Below are 15,686 nucleotides of genomic sequence, written 5' to 3' on the forward strand. Positions count from 1 at the left end.
GAGCAGTCACCAGAAAAAGACAAAAGGCCAGGGCACCACAGTTACCCGGGGAGCTCTGCCTATGGATAATTGATAAAGAACGAGGTTGTGGGCAAGGCTGCGGTTCAGAAAACCACCACCTAAGGAAAAAATAGCTATTGTTTATTGATGACCTGGTATATTATAAGGATCCCGTTCAAACACTTTACAGTTAAAAAAGGACCATGCTTAGGAATAAATTCTATTATAAATGTGTTTTTCCTCCATTATTTCAATTTTACATTTGAAACTGTCATTTGTTTTCTAGTGTAGACTTACAAATGTGAAATTGCGTATCTTGTGCTCCAAAACACATCAACTTTTTATTTTTCCCAGAATATTCTCCATGTTTTTTTTAATTCCTCAGTTTCTCTATATTCTTTCCACCCCTATTCCCTTTATAATGGTTTCCTAGCTCCTGCTACTCTATCCTTCCTTTTTGTTTAAAGGATCAGAGTCAACAGAGATTGCTATTGATGATTTAGTGTGCAATGGCAGTATTGCAAGGATAACTTTTGGTAATATAGACAGATTACATAGATGTACAGGATAAGTGGTTAGGATTTAATGATCAATTACTTTGTTGAATATAGGGTAAAGAAAGGTGTGAAAGTATGCTGGGTAATGTCATGATAATGTGGTCTTGGCAAGTAGCTGAATTCACCTTGGGAAGATGCACATAATGAAGTCTGTTTCATTTATAGAGGGTAAGGAAGAGAAAGAATTATTGGTCAATGACAAGTTTGAAAGTGATATAATGGAACATTATATGCAATGGTAGGATTGGAGAAAGTGGGGCAGGGATAACAGATTCTATAAGCTTCCTGATAGCAGGAGATATGTTCACCATGGTTTCCTGCAGTGGTCTACAAAAAATTATGCCATAAGGGAACAACTTTATTCAGCTATCTATCCCTTCATGTATGACTGTAGCAAAAGTGCCCAAATTAACAGCTCCGAAATTATACCCTGATTAGTTGATGAAAATTAAGTTTACCCTTTTCAAGGTAACTAATTTTAAATGACCTGGGCTTCAATGTTGGTCAATGAAATTCAAGGAGAATTCTGTAATAGATCCTCTTTTTCAAAAGACAAGTATCTTATCCCTCTAATTACTGACATTTTGGAAAATATTACCTGGAGTTGCTACCATTTTTTTAAAGTTTATTTATGTATTTAGAGAGAGCACCAGCAGAGAGAGAGAGAGAGAGAGAGAGAGAGAGAGAGACCCAAGCAGGCCCTGCACTGTCAGTGTGGAGAACCATGTGGTGCTTGAAATCAAGAATCTGGAGATCATGAGTTGAGCCAAAACCAAGTCAGATGTTCAGTGGACCAAGCCACCCAGGTACCTGGGATTGCCATCATCTTAAGCATGAAGTCAATACACAGAAACATCAAAGTCAAGAGAATCCAAAAGAGCAGAAGACCTAGAACACCACAAGTGAAGAGATCTTCAGTATCGAGGTTATTGAATGGGAAGATGTAATCTGTTTTGAATTAGATTTCTTTTACTTACAGAAGAAAGTATCTCAGGAGAAAGGATCCTACAGAATAAGTGGCATGGGACAGGTAACTACCAAAAATTGTTTAATAAATGGTGCTGATGCATATAAAGTTTGGCAGTCTTCCAACACTTGCATCCTGTAGGGCCATCATGGTAAAGGTTATTCTCTGTGCCCTTTTACACAATGAGTTGATTTAGCCATGTCTAGTATTTCATGGGGAAACCTAACATGTACATATCCACTTTCATGAATATTTTAGAAATTTTAGACAACATAATTATGAAATATAATTTTCCAAGTTACTCTACATTCAAATTGTATTCACTTCATATAATGCCCAAGTATACCAAATAGTCGTTTATATTCCAATTTTGTAGGTGACATCTATTCTATCCATGGTATTTTTATTAATTCTTTGGATCATTGGCATATTTCCCTTTCCCTCTCAATGTGACATAGGAGTACTAGAGAGTTTAAACTCCAATTCAGAAGGCTATATAGAGTACAAACAGATGTTTCTTAGTGGAGAATCACACTGATGATTGACTACCTCTAAAGATACAACCAAATAGTTCTATCTCTAGAGAACTTTCTATCTCTACTCAGTCTTTATTACATTTTGTGGTGGCTGGACTACTCAACATTGAAATGGGTGACAAGCATAAATCCACCCATACTGGGGACCAATTACACATTCATAAGAAAGACTGAACTAGCTCACTAATACACTCAACTCATTCATTGCTTTGGAATTATATGGACCCATAGGAAAGGTCATCCATTTGAAAATGGGTTTTCTTGGCATCTGCATATCCTCATTTGGATTCTGTGACCATATGTATAAAGGAAAAAGTAATCCAATAGGTACTGTGTCAGTGAGAAGTAATTTAATTATTTTCTTGTGGTTTTAACATACATCCTTTCCATGTACTTAACAGAAAATAGTAAATGGCATCAAGTCCTTTATTTTTTGTACTCATTTATCCTGGCATAGACTTCCTTTTGCTGTTCAAAGTTAACCTTCTAACTGGTTTCCAGATATCCTCCTTTCCTCCTTTCTCAACTCCACACATGGTATAACAGAATATTGAATTTTGAACCTTTTTCACTGGCACATTTTCCTTAGTGTACAAGTTAGATTTTAAAAGGGTTTTTAAAAACGATCAAGATGTTTCCAGGGGCATCTGGCTAGCTCAGTCAGTACAGCAGGAGACCCTTGATCTTGGCGTGGTAAGTTTGAGACCCATGTTGGGTATAGAGATTATTTAAAACTCAAAAGTTTTCAAAAAAAACAAAAAAAACACTAAGATGTTTCCAGGAATACACACACACACACACACACACACACACACACACACACACACAGTTTCTTGATAAAGATAATTACATCTTGGCTTCCATCCAATAAGACCAGAAGAACACTTATTGAACCAAAATGCTCTAGCATTTTTTGTTTTTCAAAGCATTATTTGCTATTAGATCTCCATTTTATCCCTTGTAACTAGTGTGGTCAGATGAAGTAACTGGAATATGGGGGGGAGGGGGGGGTTAGTTTTCTTAGCTTCCGAAAGGACCAAAGAAAGGTCTTGAAAACTAAATAGAAAGGGATTGGGGGTAGGTGGATGAGTCCTTTTATTCTAAAGAATTTGTGCGTGTGTGATTCTCCGGCACAGTATTCATAGGGAGCTAATGTCATGTTGTGGGCATAAGAAACAAAAAACACATATCATTCAGCAGGTTTTTATTTTTCTAACATTGACTCTTTCTTGTGGCCCAGGAAAGGCTCCAAGTGTCCTAGCCTAGGTCCACCAGAGATGGTCTTCGATTCACGTGAAGAGGTTTTAAGCCCTATGTGCATCATCTATCTCCCCGCAGACTGTGTTGGGGGTAGATAAATGCGTCAAGATTAAGGACTCCTCTCCCTAAGTGCCATTTCATACCAATAACATCGCCTTTGATTCCAAAGCTCCCAGCAGACCCTTTCAGCCCCAGTTATTAATGTCATTTCACTACAAACTTCCACTGACATTAGCATTTTTCAGTTATAATCTAATCTGATCTTTTGGAAGCTTCTAATACTATGGCACATCTTTTCCAGATTATCTTTGTAAATCCAGTGTGTTATGTTCTTCTGAATTTCCTACCTCATTAACTATTCCCTCTTCTCTCTTTTGCTCTGGCTAAATATTTGCTTACTTGGACTTTCTGCCCTGGAATGATTTTTTTCTTCTTTTCCTTTCTCCTCCTAGTTTAGATGCTGTTCCCACATTAGGTGCCGAGCTTTAGCTTAGTGACATCCCCCCCCCCCTTTTTTTTTTTTTTTTTACTTCTTAACATAGGCTTTTCTGAACTTTGACAACTTGTATTTCCCCTCCCCTCCCTTACGTGCAACTTTGGTAGACAACAGAACACTTCTCACCACTTTGGGAGTATTAGTTGGTGAGGTTAACATTTTTATATATTGCAAGCTTAGATATAGTAGGACTCGGATTTACTAGACTGTTTTCCTCTGTTCTACTTCATCTGTTCTGCATTTACTGCCTTGCCTAACTGTCCACTGGTTTCACTGCATCCCCAATTTTCATTATGCCTATAATGTGTAGGACTTTTGTTCTGTATTATCAGTCCTCTTAACTTCATACTTTTCTAGGGCCCTCATGCAATGCCAAACATTTTTACTCATCACAAAGTGAATGGGGTGTGTGTGGCAGAGTCCGTTTATACATCCATATGTAGTTTTAACTCTGGAATTTGACCTGGACATCAACCCTCCATATTGCCATGCAATTCAAAGTGCCTTAAAGTGCCTCAAAGTAAGCAAAGCAGATGAAGAGGGAAAAAATATTAAGTGCCTCAGATTGAATCCCCCACAGTCCCCTATTTTTTAAAATGCTTATTTACTTATTTTGAGATAAAAAGAGAGGGAGCAGGGAAAGGACAGAGGTGGAGAGAGAGAATCCTAAACAGGCTCTGTGCTGCCAGTGCAGAGCCTGATGAGGGGTGCAAAGTCATGAACCTTGTGATCAGGACCTGATCTGAAACCAAGAGTCAGATGCTTAACCTACCGAGCCACCCAGGTGCCCCTTCAGTCCTCTATTTTTAAAGTACAGTTGATATTAGTTTCAGATGTATGACATAACGATTCAGTAATTAGATCATTATTGCCCAAGCTTTCCACCCACACTCAGGCTTATCAGTCAATCCCAGGTTTCGTAGATAAACCCTCCGGCAGGTGTTTCCTCACCTCAGAGATCTGACATTTATCACCTTTTCCCTGAACTACTTGGACAGGTTATTAGTCTTCTCAATCAAGCTTTTAAAAACTCTTATACATCGTCCAGGTAGAGAAGGATTTAATACAATTACCTTGATGAGATTATTCCCTGTGCCAACAAATATTTATAAAATCCTTTGGACAGGCCTCCTCTGCCCTATAGGCCACTCGACTTCTACACCCACGTACATTATATCAAACTCATTCCTTACCATTCTTAGTCATATTCTGGAACGTCTGTGTATTTTCTTCGTTGTCTGGGATTTCTTTACTCTTTTTTTCATTTAACTATAATGTATCCTACTACATCTAGACTACATACCTCCCTTCCTCTGTTAAAACTACAAAGTACAGTTTAGGTAGAATTAATTGTTCTTCCTTTTTTTTTTTTTTTTTTAATACATTCCCTCTGTTAACCTTCATTACAATGCATTGTAATTAGCTATGTTTCAGTTTGTTTCCTTAAGCTACATTATGAACCTCTTTAGGACAGAGAAAATGCCTTCGTTGTCCTTTGTGGTGTCAATTTCAAGGTGAGGCTTCTTGAATAAATTAAATGCTATACTCCGTTATTGTTCTGAAGAATAATGCATGTGAAACTGACCTGAGCTGTTTGTGTTCATAGGGGTCACTATGCAAAGTGACATAGTGGAAAAAGGACATGTGACTTAGATCCAGACAGGCTACCATAAGTTTTTGTATTTATTTGGCTTAAATCGAAAATGAACTTCCATAAACAAGGCTCATTCAATATATATTCATCACATGTAATGTGCTATGTTAAGAATGGTTAGGAATAAAAAGATGAAAATCATACTATACCTTTCTGAGTTCATATGCTAGAAAGCCTTGGTAGTAAGCTATCTCCTGAAGATTAAATTTTCTGGGGAGTTCACCCAAAGACAAAAATTAGCATGCCAAAGATTTCTTAGGGAGCGCTTTTGGGAAAACACCCACGAAAGTAAAATTAGGCATAGAAAAATGTGCTAAAACGTAGTCTCAACTAGAAAAAAACTCACCTGACTCCCAGAGAAGCCCTCCATCCTGCCTAAGTGGTCTTTCAGAATGCTGCCAAACTAGAGGAAGGGCTGGGCCTTTATACCCTGAGGCTGATGACCTACTGGATAGAGGCTGTGCTGGGAGTGGGCTTAACCTTGGGGGAGGTGATGGAGTGCGAACTGCTGAGCGCTATCTGCTGGCAGAACCCTAAGCACCTGGGAGAATAAACCCTTCATTCCTGAAAGAGCTAGGTGTTGTGTCAAAACATCCACTAACGTCCAGCCCTCGCAAGATGCAAATACACACACACACACACACACACACACAGGCTACACACATACATACTGGGAACAGATTACCTGGGATTCTGAGGGGCCCATCTTCTTGGAAGCAACTTAAAAAGTAAAGGAAGGTTGAGGGACCAAATTATATCCTCTAGCTGGTTTTAGGCCACAGCTGCTACTACTCATGTTTATCCTCTTATTCCCTATTTTTCTTCCTCACCTAGTATCTCTGCTGAACTGGTGACAGGACCCATCTCTTGATCCTCAAGGCATCTGAACCAATTGTCATCATGCCCTTCTTAGGTCATCACCATTGCACTTGTCCTTTTACCATCAAAATCGGGACAGAGAATACCAATATGCCCCAGTGAATCACTTGGGTGCAAACATCTTGCTTCTTGATACCGATATTTAACAGAAGATCTACCACGTTCTGATGATGAGTTCTCACGCTGTGAAGGTGCACCCGGTTGGGGCTGCTGTTTGCTTGAGTTTTCAGTACTGCACTCTCATCCTGAAAGAATCAGGCTGGGCTGCTGGATTAAACGGGGACCACCAACCCTCTGGATGAAATACTGCATGAGGTTTATTTTTGGGCCAGGGCGAGAGGCAGTTTCAGAGGCTTCTATTTTCCCTTCCCCACAATTTTAGCTCTTACTCCACAGGTGTAAGCATCAATGTAGAGGTTGTGGCAGCTCCTATGTCAATTCCAAGTATACAGGGGGGGAAAAATGAAGGATATAAGCACTGGTGAAGGAAGCATCCAGGAGAAACGGTCCCACACAAGCTGAACTGTGGTTGGACTCCATTTATTAACTAGCTTGGGTATGCCCGTGATGATGCTTCAAGTCTCCAGGTTTCATTATCTCCTCAGACCCTATGTACCACAGTCCTTGAAATGTTAGGTAATCCCCTTTCTTAAATATGCTGTTAGTTAAATGAAGTGCCATAAAACCCTTTGAGGAAGGACTTGAAGGTGTCATTATTTGTATAGTATCACAGGGTTCTTCTCGAAACCCACCCTCTTCTTTACTTAAAGGATTGTGTGTCCAAAATTGGCTTACGTACAGAAACGGAGAAAAGGTGACGTTTTTGGTTTTGTTTTTTAATGGTGGTAGTTGCTCAGAACCTCCTAACATCCCTCCTTGGTACATTTGTTTATACAGATTAAGCATTACCCTTACTGGCTGCCCATCAAATTTATATCGAAGGAAGCCATAACTCTCGCAAGACAGATCTCCTTGCTTACTACTCCCGACTTGACCTTCATTATGATAATTGTATCCCCCTGGCTCCTCACAGGTAACAGCCACCCCATCTCTGTTGTTTTTAATTAATGAGCCCAATTCTATAATGACAAGTCATACGGTTATCATGACCCACAGTGGAGACCTACAACCGAACTTAGAGATTCTGGGGCCCATGCTGCCATCACACTCTTAAGTATACTCCAACGGAAGAGAGTAATTCAGTGTTTCCAATGTTTTTCCAGTTTACATGTCAAACCCTCTCTAATTTGCCCATCTGTTTAAGTCTTTTATTCTTATCGTGCATAATCTGATGACAAGTCAAGCATTTCTACCTCACTGAGTATGGGTTAATCAGTTTTTCCATGCTTCAACTCTGTGCTTACATTTTTTTCTAGGGGGACTGAACCCTTGGATAACACTTCAAAACTGAGCAATATTTCCATATCTAACTTTATGTGCCCTACCCTATAACCTAGCCCTTGACTATCACTTCAGAGTCTAGTCTCATGTTTACTCTACTGGTCGTTACCGGTAAGTGTTGGCTAAACCTTAAACTCCTTGGAGATGTGGTCATTTTACCCCCCTGTGAGGCCTAGGATGTCACCACATGGGTTATGTTGTGACCTTACTCTGGTTATTGACCTACTGGACAGAACAGGATGTAGAGGCAGATCATGAGGGTGAAATCATGTATCATGGAAGGGAGAGGTCACTGTGTCACCTTGATACAAAAGGGTAAGGCAGGTGTTATCTCTTAACAGGAGTGTGTTGACCACTTCTGTAGGTGCAGAGGGGAAGACTCTAGGGGAACATGGGGATACGATATTTTCAGATGCATTAACTCAGATATTCTCATTTCATAATACAGACTCCCATTCTTCCCAGTCTGAGTTCCAGTGATGTCATAGTAGACATGCTTAATTTGAGAAATTAACTTTCTTCATAGCTCTGCTACTCTTGTGATTAAGACCTTGATCTGGTCTGGTCTCCGGCATTCTTTGCTCTAGCTGCAACAAATGAGATCCTCTTTATATACTACAACATATCCCTTTGCATCCATGCTTCGAGTTTAAGTCTAAATTAATCAGTCATATCTTTGTTACCTTTTCCAAAGCATATATCAAGCTTAGCAAAGCTACTCAATTCTACGCTCCTTATAACTACTTTGCTCCCAACATTCCTCAAATATTTAATATCGCATCACCTAGTGAATTCCCTCCCACTGCTTTCCTGAATGTTTACTATCTCAGTTCACCACCACTGAAAGTTTTCTGGATAACTCTATACCTTGTACCAGGGGTTACCTGCATTCCGCCTACCACCAGTGATGGAGTCCCCTTTTCCATTGGGGCAGTAGGTAATCCAAGGGCAAAATCCAACTGCAAAACATTTTTCTCAGACCAATTTGGATACCGGCCCTTTTTGTTCAGGTTCCCTGGGAAGAAGGGCCTGATGTGAAGCAGATTCGTTAGGGAACTATTTATTTTGAGAATACTGCCTGTGGAAGGGAAGGAAAGAAAACAAGATTGCACAGCAGCAGCAGTTTCCATTCTCAGTGAAAGCTTCCTCCAACTCTTGGAGAGATCTAAATCTGGAGGGTCCCTCAGATCTGTTCTGAATCTGAGAAAAAAAAAAAAAACTGGGCCTTTATTACCCCAGCATGGATACAGGCTGCCCCAGAAGGGCAAAGTGACATTGAGCAAGATGACTCTCTTCATCTGAAGAACTCCAGTGGGGACCACAAGCTGAAAGCTCTCTGCTGGCAGTATTTCCAGCCTGTGTGGAAACGAGCTGGAACCTGGATACCTTATCATAGCAAGCACTATAGCAACACGTGTTTAAAGGGGTAAGATTGTACTTTCTCAATTCGTGGTCCAGCTGCAAATCGATGGGTCTGGACCCAAGAGTTGATCATTAGACCAATGGTTCTCAACTGAGAGGAATTTTGCCCTTATAGGACATTTGGCAATGTCTGGTGTGTGTGTGTGTGTGTGTGTGTGTGTGTGTGTGTGTCTACTGGTGAAGGGTGCTACTGGCATCCAATGGGTGTTGGGTAGAGATGCTTTTAAACATCTTACAACGAATGCATAAGATAGGACAACAAAGAATTACATTTCATAAAATATTCGCTGAGCCGAGGTTGAGGAACCCTGGTCTAGAAAAGGAGGTGACGCTCTTTTTCTTTTGTCTTTATTAATGTTTTGATTGTAAAAATAACAGTGCAAGACGATTTCTTAAAAAAAGGAAATTCGTTACTTTTAACCAAAATCATACACATTACCCCAGAAATTTTTTTTTTCTCTTATAAGGCTGATAATGCTTTGGTTCTAGTCATTAGAAAGCTAAGCTTTCATTAGAAAATCATCTCAGTTTCCAATCTTCTATAGAACTGGACAGTTGTAAGGCAAAATAGTCCAGTCACTAATTCAATGGCTAGATCAAATATATAATGTATGTTTTCTCCCAGGTGACATGAAAAAGAAATGGAATGCTGAATATAGCTAATTGCTATATTTCACATAATATTTCATGTTTGGCTACAGGAGTTCATGAGTTAAGTAAGCTTTGAAAGAATAATACTGGCATTTTTAAAAAATCCTTTAAGTATCTCTCAATATCTCTTTAGGATAAAACCCAGGGTGTTCCTCCCATTTCCTGTGACCCAACTGAGGAAAAAGAGAGGATTAGAACTACTGTCATAAATACTTAAAACGGCAATGACAGGCCGTTACAGTGTATGTACGGATGTGTGTGCTCTGCATTAGAAAGAGGCTTTGTAAGCTACTACATGTTCATAATGAAAAGGGGGGAGGAAGAGCATGGGATGTGGTAACACAGGCTTGAATTATGCCTGAGCCACCTGCAAGCTCTGAGTCCTTGGTCATGTCACTTGTTCACCTGACCTGTTCGCTCACTTTGGTAAGAGGATGATGCACACTTTACAGTGTTCATACAGGCGTGTGCGTGTGTATGTGTGCCCACGTCAGAAGTTTCAGTGCACTTAAATCACTAAATGCACATGAAAATATCTAGTATTGTGCCTGACCCGTGGTGGTTGCTCCAATGCCAAGTGAATCTTAATGAGGAGCGCTCAGCCCTACCTAAAAAGACAGGAACATCTTGCAAGTAATTACTTCTGTCTTCTAAGATAACCGCTGCTGTTTGGCAACACGGTAGGGACTCTCAGTGGAAGCAACCTTGTTCTCACTGCATCTGCTCCAGAGAAATCAAGAAATAATTACCTTTTTATTTGGAGACTTGATTGATGCAGCAACCTTCCCCGTGGCTGTGAGAAGATAAACTGGGCCAAGGAGAATCACCCAGGTTTTATTCTGCCCTGATTACTCCTGTTGCAGGGATAATTTGAGTTCAGGGTGCAGCGTACCGCAGCTGATTAAAGAGAAAACCTTGGGCACATCGACTCTCAGACATCTTGATTTCACAAACCGGGGGCTCTCGTTCCCTGTTCATGAATACCATGAGGACGTAACACCCTGCATTGCCAAGGCGGCTTTCTGCTTTCTCTGAGTACAAGGAGAAAGCTAATTTAGGAGTGAGTAGCAATGTCAAAGGACCAGAATCATGACAAAAGCAAGTACTGTTCCCTTAATAGACACTTCTTTGTCCTAGGGGAAAATACATAGTAGCAATTATTTATTGTTGAAAATAGAAATGATCTCAGTTTTTATGGATCAAAATAAAATTCTTTTTAACAGTGTCCATCTTGCTCAAAAATGTATGTCTCTCTTAGTGGAAATGTTGGCTACAACACTACCTAAAATTGGAAATTAACTACAACACTACCAATTGGAAATTAACACTGCAAAGACCTTCCACCCACATACTTTTTGGAATGGATTTTATTTTTTTGAAAGTCAAACTCCGAAAGATGATAAACACTTCAATCAATCCTAAAGCTCTCGTTAATCTGACTAGCCTTTGTATATAACATAATACTTAAAATGAATAGCTGTCTAAGTTCTGTAAACATTAATCAGGTACACAGGGGAGGCAGAAGAGTGGAATGCTTTCAGCAGAGAGTTCACTAAGGCTAGTTCATGTCAGTGAGGTATAATGAGAGGAAGTGGTGTCACAATTCAGAACACCTAGGTTCTAATCTTAACCGGCATACCCAGCTGCCTGGAGTTTTACAAATCATTTTATTACTCTGGGTTTGAGTTTCCTGCTTGCAAACCTGGGATAACAAACAGGTCTATCCCTTAAAAGTTTCTAGAAATGTACCTGTGATTGTAAACCTAATATGCTCTATAGATTATTTTAAAGCACTGTGAAAGCGTTTACCATTATCATTGACCGCCATTACCTAAAAATGTAAGTAATTTACTGAGGAATGAATAACATGTGTAAAAACACAGCACATGGCCTACAGTGGGGTCTTCAGTAATGGTGATAGATGAACGGGGTGTGTTAAATAAAACTGAAGAGAAAATGGGACTCGTAAGTTGTGTGGTGCTGAACATGCTGTTTATTCTCTTTCTCGGTTCCCTTATCTACTAAATGTTGAATGATGATTAATCTATACGATATATGTAAACACACTTACATGGCCCAAAAAAACATTAACAATAATAGATGGTACTGATGATAATAAAACTTGTTTAATATTAATAGAGGTAACAGTATGAGTAGAATTAATAATGCCAAGTATTTTGTGAAGCATAACAAATAGCTACCTTCTTATGCTGAAACATTTCAGCATTTAAGCTGGCTCAGCCAAAAACTAATCTGGGACTTTATCAACCCTGGTTTGTCGGATATTCTTTGTTGTACTTGTAGAATATATACTTATACAAATGATTTGAAGAGAGAAGAATCTTGATTTTATTCTTGATTTCCCCTGCTGTAAAGAGAATGGGAGTTGAGGGTGCTGTGTATATATTTGATTATAACGTTCAAAGCCCTTCTAAAGTTCAAAGTAAGTATAAAATTTATGACAAAGTGAGGAAGAAAGATTAATGCATATACGCATAAGTGTTACATGTGTACAATTATTTTATGTATATATGGTATATATAAATAATATGAATAAAAATCTAGAATATTAAGATATGACAAATTCTTTAATAGCATTTATATAGTTACGTGTGAATGTTTTCAGTCTCCTTTACATTTCATTTAATTTGAAAATTATATTAGAATCTATTTACTACCAATCATCCCATTCCGCATAGAACAACCTATGTGATTCAAGGATAGCAGTGGTATATTATATTTTATTTATTTCATTGGCTGATCGGGCAACTGCTCAAGATACAGAGTCTGCATTTGTCTGGGCCATGTTTCACATCAAGGTTCAAAATCTGGGAGAATTAGAAAAGTAAGTCTCAGAGGCTAGAACAGTGCAAGCTCTATAGGACACCTGGGTTTAAAATCTACATTTTGGGGCGCCTGGGTGGCTCAATCGGTTAAGCGTCCAACTCTTGATTTCAGCTCAGGTCATGATCTCAGGGTCCTGAGATCGAGCCCTGCATTGTACCCTTTGGACGTGGAGCTCTCTCTCCCTTTGCCTTGGCCTCTCTCCCCTCCTCCTCTCCTCTAAACATAAAGTAAAAAATAAAATCTACGTTTGCTACTTTGTAACTATGTAGCTTAGGAAAATAAATTTAAAAAACATACAAAATAGTATTAAATGGCACAGAGTTGTGAGGATTGAAGAAAATTATGCATGTATAGGGCTTTATGGTCCTGCACTGGCACATATAAGCATTTGAAAGAGTTACGTATCCCTATTGCCATTATTATCAAAGTATAAAAGATGCCTCACTTAGACGAACCTAAAGAGCAGTCTGTTAATCCTCCTCACCTGTTTTTTTGGTTGGTTTGGTTTTGCAAATCTTACTTAACAAGGAAGTTGTTTCATAGTCTGTAGTTTGTGGAAAAGCAACAGGGAATCATAGCTGCAAGCATGTCCCTGATTCTTATCAATAACTAGGGGGTCATCTGAGGATCTTTATCACCATCTCATACAGAGACATGGGAATGAAGCAAGGACTAAAGAAAAGATAACCTATTTCAAGAATATGAACTAAGGCGGGGGGTATTCCGTTAATTTTAGTTCATGATGTGTCAATCTTAGCATGGGGCCTTGGACGTAGCAGGTGCTTAGTGAGTTGTTCTCTAATGAATGAACTGGTGCAAAATCCAATGGAGCCATGAAGAAAGAACAATTTTGCTCATGTACATTTTCTCATGTAATTCTCTCAAAGTGCTGTCAGGTAAAAACGTATATCATAAATCAAAAGAAAACGTGAGTCATCTAGTTTGATCCTTTTTCTCCTGCTATAATTACAATTGCACCACAATTATCGCATGGCACTTACTGCTCATGGATGATGTTTTCATAATTTCCCTTAGCTACGTACATCCTTCTTCAATGCATGTTATATTTGAGCTGGTTTACATTCATCTTTTAAGAGGCATGAGACGAATATAACCCTCTCCAGGAAGACCTTCCTTAGTTCCCATTCTGATTTAAGTGTCTCTATCTTATGCCTATTTCTATTTTAGTGGCCATTTCTACATTGTTTTTGCAATCACATATTCAAATATCTCTAGCTCTAATTTGAGTGAGAGTAACATAAGTTGGCAGAAAAACAAGTATACATGAAAAACAGGTTGCTTCTACACACAAAAGTGTAAACATGTAACTTATGAATATAAAATGTGTTCATAACACATTTATGCCCTGAACTTAATTTTTTGGTTTGGTTTTGGGCTTTATTACAATTAAATGAATAACTTTGTTGGCATTTTTCATCTAAAAGAGTTTGTTTCCTGATTATCGAGCATGCAGTAAAGAGGATGCCTTCTACTGTTTTATATCCTATTCAATCTGTGACTACTTTGTAGATTCATTAATCTGAATTAAACTAGTGATGTGAGCAAGTGCTTCATCAGTGACTTCTTTCTCACCTCTAGAAGAGTTTTTAATTAGAATAACCTTTCATAGCATTTTTAGTTTAATAACTGCAAGCCTAATAATACATTCCCTCCACATAAAAACACTTGTCAATAGAGTCCATGGGATGATTGAACACACAGTACACACCTCTTGTCCTTCACAATGATGTGTATATAATACAGTTTGACCCACCTCTTCATTACTTCCAAAGAGCCAACTATGTCCTTTTTTAAAAGATATCGCTTTACAGTCTTGATTTTCAAGGAGAAAACCTTTGTTTCCCACTTTTCTTTCAGCTATCGTTAAAATGTTTCCACGGCGACATTCTCAAAATGTCATTATTGAAAATTTATTTCTGTCCTTAAGTGTCATTAATTATGATAATCACAATACTCTGATTTTTACGGTTTTCCAGACTGTGTTTCCTCGTACTGACTTGTCCAGCTAGCACTCAATATCTCTACTTATTTTATAAAAATTCTGTATAAGATTTGTCTATACTGATTATTTGTAATATTTAAGGTTTTATTGTGGCGAGAGATATATATAGCACAATATCTGCCATTTCAACCATTTTTTAAGCGTATAATTCAGTGGTATTTTAAAATCACAATGTTGTGTAACCATCACAACTATCTATTCCAAAACCTCCCACCTCAACCAGAAACCCCATACTCATTAACCAATAACTCCCCATTTTCCACTCCCCCGGCCCTTGGTAGTTGCACAATAAATCTGCCTATTCTGAATATTTCATATAAGTGGAATCATTAAATCAATATTTATTCCTCTGCGACTGGTTTCTTTCACTTAGTATAACATATCCAAGGTTCATCCCTACTGTAGCATACATTCCTTTTTATGGCTGAATAATATTCAGTTTCATATATACGTGAAATGTATATATGATACATATTATATATGTATTATGCATATGATATATACAATATATATGAAACATGTTATATGAAACATATATTATAGGCAGTATGTGTATACATACAATATTCCATTTATCCCTTCATCTGTTGATGGACAATTGCATTGTCTCCAATTGTCTGTAATTTGTTCTTCCACATCCTTTTGAACCCTCCCCATTCAAGCTTTGGTTTCCAATACCCCAGGGCACCTGATGTTATCAAGGTCCTCAATTTGGTCTCCATATTGTTAAATTAAATGGTCAATTATCAGTCTACATCTTGTCTGATCATTAATGACATTTCCCGGAACTGATTACATTTATATCCAAGAAATTTCTTTCTCACTAGATTGCAGGACATCATAAATGAGATTTCGAAGACAGGATGGCTTTCTTAAAGATTTGGTACAAAAACTGAGATATTTAAGGATACCCTCACCCCTTGGAAGTGATAGGAGAGTACTTTCACAGAAGCTTTGCTAAACTCCTCCCGCTATCTTATTGATCTGTATTAG

At 38.5% G+C, this 15,686-nt stretch overlaps 2 long non-coding RNA genes across 4 annotated transcripts in view; one reads left to right on the top strand and one right to left on the bottom strand.

The window, feature by feature from the left end:
* LOC144615970 (uncharacterized) overlaps positions 1–15,686 on the bottom strand; it is a 323,741-nt gene that overhangs the window by 61,303 nt on the left and 246,752 nt on the right. The gene's annotated exons all lie outside the window — the stretch shown is intronic.
* LOC132689223 (uncharacterized) overlaps positions 11,400–15,686 on the top strand; it is a 60,863-nt gene continuing 56,576 nt past the window's right edge. For 2 of the 3 annotated variants that reach the window (XR_009614918.3, XR_013554814.2), the window contains exon 1: positions 11,406–11,662. This is a non-coding gene — a long non-coding RNA (uncharacterized LOC132689223). Of the gene's footprint in view, positions 11,663–15,686 lie in introns of all 3 variants that reach the window. The other variant, XR_009614920.3, reaches the window with a different exon arrangement.

The sequence above is a fragment of the Panthera onca genome, chromosome A3 (genome assembly GCF_046562875.1).
Source record: "Panthera onca isolate mPanOnc1 chromosome A3, mPanOnc1 haplotype 2, whole genome shotgun sequence".
Taxonomy (NCBI): Eukaryota; Metazoa; Chordata; class Mammalia; order Carnivora; family Felidae; genus Panthera; species Panthera onca.